The 9283-nt window shown below is 40.1% G+C and overlaps 1 long non-coding RNA gene across 1 annotated transcript; it reads right to left on the reverse strand.

Moving 5' to 3' along the window:
• Positions 1-458: 458 nt before the first annotated feature.
• On the reverse strand, positions 459-3326 carry LOC146496716 (uncharacterized). The gene is made up of 3 exons (XR_014871017.1): positions 3070-3326; positions 954-2172; positions 459-750 (listed from the first exon to the last, which is right to left on the reverse strand). It is a non-coding gene; the product is annotated as an uncharacterized LOC146496716 (long non-coding RNA).
• Positions 3327-9283: the final 5957 nt, after the last annotated feature.

The following is a 9283-nucleotide window of genomic DNA, read 5'->3' on the forward strand; positions in this document are numbered from 1 at the left end:
TTGCTACCACTGCTACGCAGACGACATCCAGCTATATATATCTTTTAAACCTGAAGATGTTTCTAAGCTGCAGATTCTAAATGTGTGCTTAGAAACCATCAAAGGTTGGATGGCTGACAACTTCCTCCAACTTAATGAAGAAAAGACTGAAGTCCTTGTATGTGCTCCAGACAGACATGTACCTAACATAATGAATGCTCTTGGTCCTCTTTCAACATGTGTGAAATCGTCTATCAGGAACCTAGGGGTAAACTTTGATTCTGCTCTTACCCTAGATGTCCACGTCAAATCTCTGGTTCGGTCATGCTTCTATCATTTAAGAAACATTTCTAAATTGAGCCCCATAGTATCTCATACTGAACTGGAGATTGTTATCCATGCATTCATTTCATCACAACTGTAATTCACTGTTTACATGTCTAAACCAAAACTCCCTGGAGCGTCTACAAATTGTCCAAAATGCTGCAGCAAGGCTTCTGACAAAAACATCGAAATACTCTCATGTAACACCATTGCTTATACAGCTGCACTGGCTCCCCGTTGAATTCAGAGTCCATTTTAAGATTCTGGTTCTGACATTTAAGGCTCTTCAAGAACAAGCACCAGCGTACATCATTGAACTTTTACAGCCCTATGCCCCTAGTAGGTCCCTGAGGTCTTGTGATCAGGGCCTACTTGTTATTCAGTATACAAGACTGAAAACCAAGGGTGATAGAGCTTTTGCTACTGTGGCCGCCAGACTGTGGAATTCTCTTCCTCAGAATATGTCTGTGAAGGTTCTCAGTCATCCAGGTCATTGTAGTCAAAGGAGCTTGCAAAGAAAAGCGTCTGGACTTCTTTAAGTTGCTTGAAGACGTTTCACCTCTCATCCGAGAAGCTTCTCGGATGAGAGGTGAAACGTCTTCAAGCAACTTAAAGAAGTCCAGACGCTTTTCTTTGCAAGCTCCTTTGACTCTTCCTCAGAACTTAAGATCTGCAGACTCAGTGATTACTTTTAAAAAACAGCTAAAAACACATCTTTTTAAAATTGCATTTTGTTAACTTTTGACTGTTTTTGTTTTTTTACCTTGTAAAGCACTTTGTGATCTTTTATCTAGAAATGTGCTATATAAATAAAATTTTACTTACTTACTTACTATGGTTCCAACACCATCATTAAGTTTGCAGATGACACCACGGTGATTGGCCTCATCAGTGACAACGCCTACAGGGAGGAGGTGGATCATCTGGCTGAGTGGTGCAACACAAACAACCTGCTGCTTAACACCGAGAAGACTAAGGAGCTCATCGTGGACTACAGGAGGAATGCTGACCCACATCCACCCATCCACATTAAGGGGACGGCTGTGGAGCGTGTGAGCAGCTTCAAGTTCCTGGGAGTCCACATCTCTGAGGATCTCATCTGGACGACAAACTGCTCCAAGCTGGTCAAGAGCGCCTCTTCTTCTTGAGGACTCTGAGGAAGAACTACCTGTCCTCAGGGATCCTGGTGAACTTCTATCGCTGCACCATCGAGAGCATCCTGACCAACTGTATAACAGTCTGGTACGGGAACTGCTCTGCCTCGGACCGGAAGGCGTTGCAGAGGGTCGTGAAAACTGCCCAGCGCATCGCCGGAGCACCACTTCCTGCCATAAAGGACATCTACAGGAAGCGGTGTCTGAAAAGGGCTGGGAAAATCATCAAAGACCCCAGTCACCCATCACATGGACTCTTCACCCTCCTGCCCTCTGGGAGGCGCTACAGGAGCCTCCGGACTAAGACCACCAGGTACCGGAACAGCTTCTTCCCCACAGCTGTCAGACTCCTGAACTCTACCTCCTGACATCTGACCCACGTTAAACTCATGGACTGAACATACACACACCCACAACCACCTACACACACACACATGGACAACCGTACCCTCAAACACACAATAATAACATGGACTGAACCACCATTCACAATCACTAGCACTTTATAGCCTCTGTAGAAATTATCCACATATCTCACTTATCTTAACTGCACTACTGTATAGTTCTGTGTAAATAATCATTCTGTACATACGATAATTTTTAATCCTACAACTGTTTATAACTTGCATAGTTCACATTTCTGTATAACTGTATATCTCAGATTTCTGTATAGTTTTTTTTTCATATTTATATCCTGTTCATAGCCTGTACATAGCTTGTACTCACTACTGCAATTCATTATTATCAGGATGTCCAAAAAACTCACTGAAAAGCCTTCAGCTAATCCAAAATGCTGCAGCAAGAGTACTGACAGGGACTAGAAAGAGAGAGCATATTTCTCCTGTTTTGGCTTCCCTTCATTGGCTTCCTGTTAAATCCAGAATTGAATTCAAAATCCTGCTCCTCACATACAAGGTCTTAAATAATCAGGCCCCATCTTATCTTAATGACCTTGTAGTACCATATTACCCTATTAGAGCACTTCGCTCCCGCTCTGCAGGCCTACTTGTTGTTCCTAGAGTATTTAAAAGTAGAATGGGAGGCAGAGCCTTCAGTTTTCAGGCCCCTCTTCTGTGGAACCAGCTTCCAGTTTGGATTCAGGAGACAGACACTATCTCTACTTTTAAGATTAGTCTTAAAACTTTCCTTTTTGCTAAAGCATATAGTTAGGGCTGGACCAGGTGACCCTGAATCCTCCCTTAGTTATGCTGCAATAGACGTAGGCTGCTGGGGGATTCCCATGATGCATTGAGTTTTTCCTTTCCAGTCACCTTTCTCGCTCACTATGCATTAACAGACCTCTCTGTATTGAATCATATCTGTTATTAACCTCTGTCTCTCTTCCACAGCATGTCTTTTATCCTGTCTTCCTTCTCTCACCCCAACCGGTCGCAGCAGATGGCCGCCCCTCCCTGAGCCTGGTTCTGCCGGAGGTTTCTTCCTGTTAAAAGGGAGGTTTTCCTTCCCACTGTTGCCAAAGTGCTTGCTCATAGGGGGTCATATGATTGTTGGGTTTTTCTCTGTATCTATGAAGCGCCTTGAGGCGACTTTTGTTGTGATTTGGCGCTATATAAATAAAATTGAATTGAATTGAACTACAGCCTGTACATACTTATAGTTATAGAATATTCATAACATACTTCATACCGTGTACATTATAACATACCATAATAGACCCATTCCTGTAATATACTTACATATCTATATTATTGCTAATATATATTGTAATATATCTATATCATGGCTAAAGCACTTCTGGATGGATGCAAACTGCATTTCGTTGCCCTGTACCTGTGACATGTGCAATGACAATAAAGTTGAATTCTATTCTATTCTATTCTATTCTATTAACAAGGACAGGGAGGCACAAAGAAATACTTTTCTTTCTTATTCTCATTTTTAATAGATAATTATCTGAATCTTACAACCAAAGTTTTTATCTGATGTAAAATGTATAGAAATCATACATATACCAACAAAACAGTGTACACTGTCACTGTCACAACAGCGTTTGTTTTCATTCAAAGGCTTTATGGCTTTTCCTATAATACCAGGTGGGCTGGTCTCTAGTCATAATGCCCAGGCCCATTTTTTGTCCCAGTCCAGCCCTGGCTATGCATGTAACACTCTGCCTATTGCCTTCATATTTTTTGAACATTAATTTTTAAAAACATTTCAAATCGAGGTGACATGGGCCGTGAGATTGAGACAGGCATTAGAGCGTCTGAACACGTGTTTTGTTTGGGTTTCCACCGGCGTGGAATTACCAAAAATAGAGAGGGCATAGCCTAACATATGAAACAGGAAAAGACTCACGTGTAATCCCTTGATTTCAAGTAACAGTATTCTGAATACCACCTTTTTAAACAGTAACTGCAACGGAATACAGTTACTCATATTTTGTATTTTAAATACGTAATGCAGGTACATGTATTCTGTTACTCCCCAATACTGCTTATCAGGGCTTCCTGGAGTTCACCTGGTGTTAGTGTCGAATCCAGTGCCACTGCTTGTCTGTCTGGTACTTTTGGAAGGGTTACATGTCAAAAATAAGGACTAAAATTTCAATTCAAAGCAGTTTTATTTATACAGCACCAAATCACAACAATTATATTGTAAGGTGGGACCTTACAACAATACAGAGAAAACCTCAACAATCAAATGATGCCTTTTGGGCAAGCACTTGGGAAGGAGAAACTCTCTTTTAACAGGAAGTAACCTCTGGTAGAGCTAGACTGAGGGAGGGTGCAGCCATCTGCCACTACCGGTTGGGGGTCAGAAGACCAAAGTCACACTGTGGAAGAGAGCCACAGACTAATAATAACTATTGATTAAATGCAAAGTGGTGTATGAACACATATCATGGGATGCAAAAGAATTCGCACTGTTCAACAAGTTTAAGCATGTTACATGAGCTATCAGAGCTGCTTTCCAACCCCTAGACTATATAAAGTTAGTATCTATTTGCCTCATAGTGTTTAGTGTTTTGGTTTTCTGTTTCTTGTTTTTTCTATAGCTGTGTGAAGTAATGTTGTTCAGAATATAGGAAATAATGCAGAGTTGACTCAAACTGCAACATTACACCTCTATCAGACTGTTGATCAGATGTTTTACCTCCCCATGACCGCACTGAGCAATGCCACGTGTCCCAAACCCACAACTTCAGTTTGACAAGCAGGAAGTACTGAACTTTGACCTCTCTGCTGACATCTGCTGACCTCTGCAGAACTCAGACTCACCCATGTTTAATGACTCGTTTCATTAAAGGTGTAAAGCCATCAGCAGTAATTGACCATCACGGCACTAACGAACGTCAGGGCTGATGATGATGTTGATCCTGTCAGTCATTAGACCCAAAGATGTAAGAAATGAGTTTTAATAAACGCCCCTGCCATTTTTTTTATTGAAAGCAAAACCAACTTCTTGAGTCATCACACTTTTTTCCTGATTTCAAAGGAAAATGACAGTGTGGTGCATTGGTTTGGCAGTAGATAAAAGTGTTGGATGAGATTAACGTCAGGGAGCATTTTTAACTGTAGTTTATCTTCTTTTAGTATTAATAGGATATTCCTTTCACATAAAATGCAATTGCAAAATGCATCAGGGGTTGATTTTATTCGATTATTGAGATTAATTATTGAATTATTGAATTATTGAGATGAATTATTTTCTCTCTTTCCTATCATTTTCTCTCTTCTCTTTCTCTTAAGCCCTCCCCACCAAGCTAGTTGTGGCAAATGCTGCCCCTCATTTTAGCCTGTCCCGCTGGAGGTTTACTTTCTTCCCACTATCGCCATTTGCTTCTTCTTGGTGGGTAGCGTCATTGTTTGGGGATATCTCTGTAATATTTTTGTAATTGTTTTTACTTTGAAGTATAAAGTGCATTGAGAAGATTCCTGATGGTGCAGATCATTGGGTTAGCTGGTCTACACAGCTGTGATTCGCTGTGTTTTGTAAGGCTGCAGAAGAAAGATAAAAAATAATATAAAGCGTATACAGTTTATACACTATCGATGTTTCTTTGATATTTAGCAATGGCAATTAGACAGAAAAGGAATAAGGGAATGGAAAAAGACATTAACATGTCTAGAAACAGTTAATAATATCTGGATGAAGACACTATGTTAGATTATGTTTATCGGACACTGTGAAGCAAAAAACACATTTTTAGGACAGAGACATGGGTGGTGTGTTTGTAAGTAGAGTGGAGCTGCAGAGACATCCAGAGGGTCAACAGTGGAACTGCCGCTGAACAAGTAATTTTTTTATGTCTTATAATAAATTATGATGTCTTTGACTGATTTCACCATTGGTTGCAAACTAAAAAAATATTTCAGACCTCAAAGATGCTAAATGTGGTTTGTCGCTGTCCCTAATCTAATCAGAGAGAAGACGGGTTTAGAACACAGTGACAGAGTCACAAATAGAGACTAAAAAACGATCTCCTTTATTATTTATTTTATTAGTCCTTTATTTATCCAGGTAAAAATCTCACTAAGATTAAAAATCTCATTTTGTAGAGAGACCTGTCATTATGGCAAATAAAAGTCAAAAATACATGTGCCACATAAGTACATAACATTTACAACAAATACAATATCCCGTACAAACATGAAAAATATACAATAACAGATCAAACTTAGAGCGACATTAAAAACAATCACACTGAGTAAAAGAGTTAGTCTCTCGTTTATAAGAAGTTAAGCAGCAAAATATGTGAATAAATCACAAAATAAAATGTATAAAAGTCAAGAAAAGAACCTTTTGCTGTTATTTCTTCACAGATTTGAAAAAAATCTGCAATTTGATATCAAGTGGGCCAGGGAAGTAAATTGCTCGTTACTTATAAAAAATTAAAACCACATACACTTCTTAGTGTAAAGAAGTAAAGATAAAATATGCTGCCTTGTTTGTACAAACATGCTTTCATTTTCTGTTTTTTATTATCTGTTCCCTGTCTTAAATCTCAAATTGAAGTTTTCAATTCAATTCAATTCAATTTTATTTATATAGCGCCAAATCACAACAAATGTCGCCTCAAGGCGCTTCATAGATACAGAGAAAAGCCCAACAATCATATGACCCCCTATGAGCAAGCACTTTGGCGACAGTGGGAAGGAAAAACTCCCTTTTAACAGGAAGAAACCTCCGGCAGAACCAGGCTCAGGGAGGGGCGGCCATCTGCTGCGACCGGTTGGGGTGAGAGAAGGAAGACAGGATAAAGACATGCTGTGGAAGAGAGACAGAGATTAATAACAGATACGATTCAATACAGAGAGGTCTGTTAATACATAGTGAGTGAGAAAGGTGACTGGAAAGGAAAAACTCAATGCATCATGGGAATCCCCCGGCAGCCTACATCTATTGCAGCATAACTAAGGGAGGATTCAGGGTCACCTGGTCCAGCCCTAACTATATGCTTTAGCAAAAAGGAAAGTTTTAAGCCTAATCTTAAAAGTAGAGATAGTGTCTGTCTCCTGAATCCAAACTGGAAGCTGGTTCCACAGAAGAGGGGCCTGAAAACTGAAGGCTCTCCCTCCCATTCTACTTTTAAATACTCTAGTTTAAATGATTATATTGATGTCTTTATTTCATCTCACCTGTATTATTGTAATTACCTTTTATTCCACTCGAGTAAATCATCCCTGGATCGCCTACTAATGGTCCAGTTTAGGATTTTGTTGATGACTTTCAGAGTCCAAAATTTTTAAATGCCTATCAGTCATATATGTCTGAATCTCTGAGGTCAGTGGATCAGTGACTCCATTCCTACAAAACTGCTCAAAGAATTCCTGCCATTAATTAATTCTTCAATCTTAAATATTATCATCCTATCTCTAATAAACAGCTATGTACCACAGGCCTTCAAGCTGGCTGTAGTTAAACCTTTACTTAAAAAGCCATCTCTAGACCCAGCTGTCTTAGCTAATTATAGGCCAATCTCCAACCTTCCTTTCATTTACAAAAATCCTTGAAAGAGTAGTTGTCAACCAGTTTACAGATCATCTGTAGAAGCAGGGCTGGACTGGGACAAAAAATCGGCCCGGGCATTTTGACTAGAGACCGGCCCGCCATTATAGGAAAAATCATAAAGCCTTTGAATGAAAACAAACGCTGTTGTGACAGTGATGTACACTGTCATGTTGGTATATGTATGATTTCTATACGTGGTACATCAGATAAAAACTTTAGTTGTAAGATACAGATAATTATTTAATAAAAGCTAGATATTTTAAATGAGATGCCCCCCCCTCCCTGTTAATGCCCCATCTGCCCCCCCTGGCAAAACTTTGCTAGACCCGCCCTAGCCGATCAGCTGATCAGTGATCAGTTTCATGATTGAATGAGAGAAGAAGAGGCAGCTGACAGCGTAAAGACAGAGAAAAACTCCAGCTTTGTGTCTTTTCCCATCCTAGCTGAAGTACGGGACAAACCGTTCCTTTTCACCTCCATACCAAACGCGTAATATTTTCTCTGAATACGGGACAATTCCGTTTTTTAGAGGACGGTTGGCAACTCTACTAACTAACCTTATGAATAAAATAAAGTTCACTATCAGTAACAGCACCCACCCAGCTGTAGAAACTCCGTCATGCTAGCTAGTATGCAGTACCTGACGGTAAAAAGTCAGCACAACGAAAATAAACTCCACCTAAACTTGGTTTATATCTGACCCAGATAGACTGCAGGTCATAACTTCTTTCCTGAAGTTCAGTTCACCTGAAACTCGGACCGGCGGCCGCCTCGGGTCTCTGCTCCTCCTGCTTCACCTTTCCCTCATCCACCTGGCCTCTTGTGGCAGCTCCGCAATAGCCACCACCAAATAGTTATTTTTACACATCTGCCAGAATCTCTGGGATATCTGCCAGTCAATGAGTTGAGAGTGAGACTGCCGGACAACATTGGAGCATTGCAGTACATGTCAGTTTTCAATGTGGAGGAAACTCTAAAGCACAACAAGTCGTCTGTGGTTGGATTTAGAGTGCTTTTCTGAGACACCGACCAGGGCTTCCCTTGCGCAAGTAAAATCGATTGATCACTGATTGTCTTGCTTCCTTATCGTTAACGGGAATAAGTTTCTAAACCAGCGGGACCTGTGGAAGCGCAGACCCAACAGTTAGCCTGATCTAGTCTGTGAGCAGCAGGGTGCTGAATCCACTGGCAAATGTTGATGTACTCAAAGAGCCAATAGAGGGATACATCAAATCCAAACCATACCTTGGTTACATTTTTGAGCTGAAAGCAGCTGAGTTGCACCTTGCGCCTGAGGATGAAAAAAATGTCAGAAAGCGGTGTGTAGCCTTCACCATGGATGGACAGACAGAAGGAAAAACGTCCATCCACAAAAGGTACATCCAGATGAACAGAATCACCTTTTTGGGGTTAAACCAATAGTGTCACTGCCCTCTGCTAAGACTGGAGATAATATAAGAAATAAAGGAAGTGACAGCTATTGTTTTAATCACCCCATTATGTCCATTTTGTAGCACATAAAAATTTTAATTAATATTTGTAGACAGACATGTTTTTCCCGTAACTGCATTTTTACTCCAATCTTTGTTGAAAATGTAATTTTTGTAATGCTGAGCAGATCATTTCTAGTATGTGAGAAATTTTTGTGTCCCCGTTGAGCTAATGTGATTAAATTATAACAATATCTTGATTAAAGTATCATAGTAGCGCAGTGCTGGTGTGCAGTGGTGTTATATGCCTTGTAGGGATACTGCTGACATATTATAAACTGTTATGTTTACATCAAGCTTTTATCCTAATAATAAGTAGAGTCTTTCTTAAAAAATCAGATCCTTAGAGATTATTTGAGAAGT

The sequence above is a fragment of the Neolamprologus multifasciatus genome, chromosome 19 (assembly GCF_963576455.1).
Source record: "Neolamprologus multifasciatus chromosome 19, fNeoMul1.2, whole genome shotgun sequence".
Taxonomy (NCBI): Eukaryota; Metazoa; Chordata; class Actinopteri; order Cichliformes; family Cichlidae; genus Neolamprologus; species Neolamprologus multifasciatus.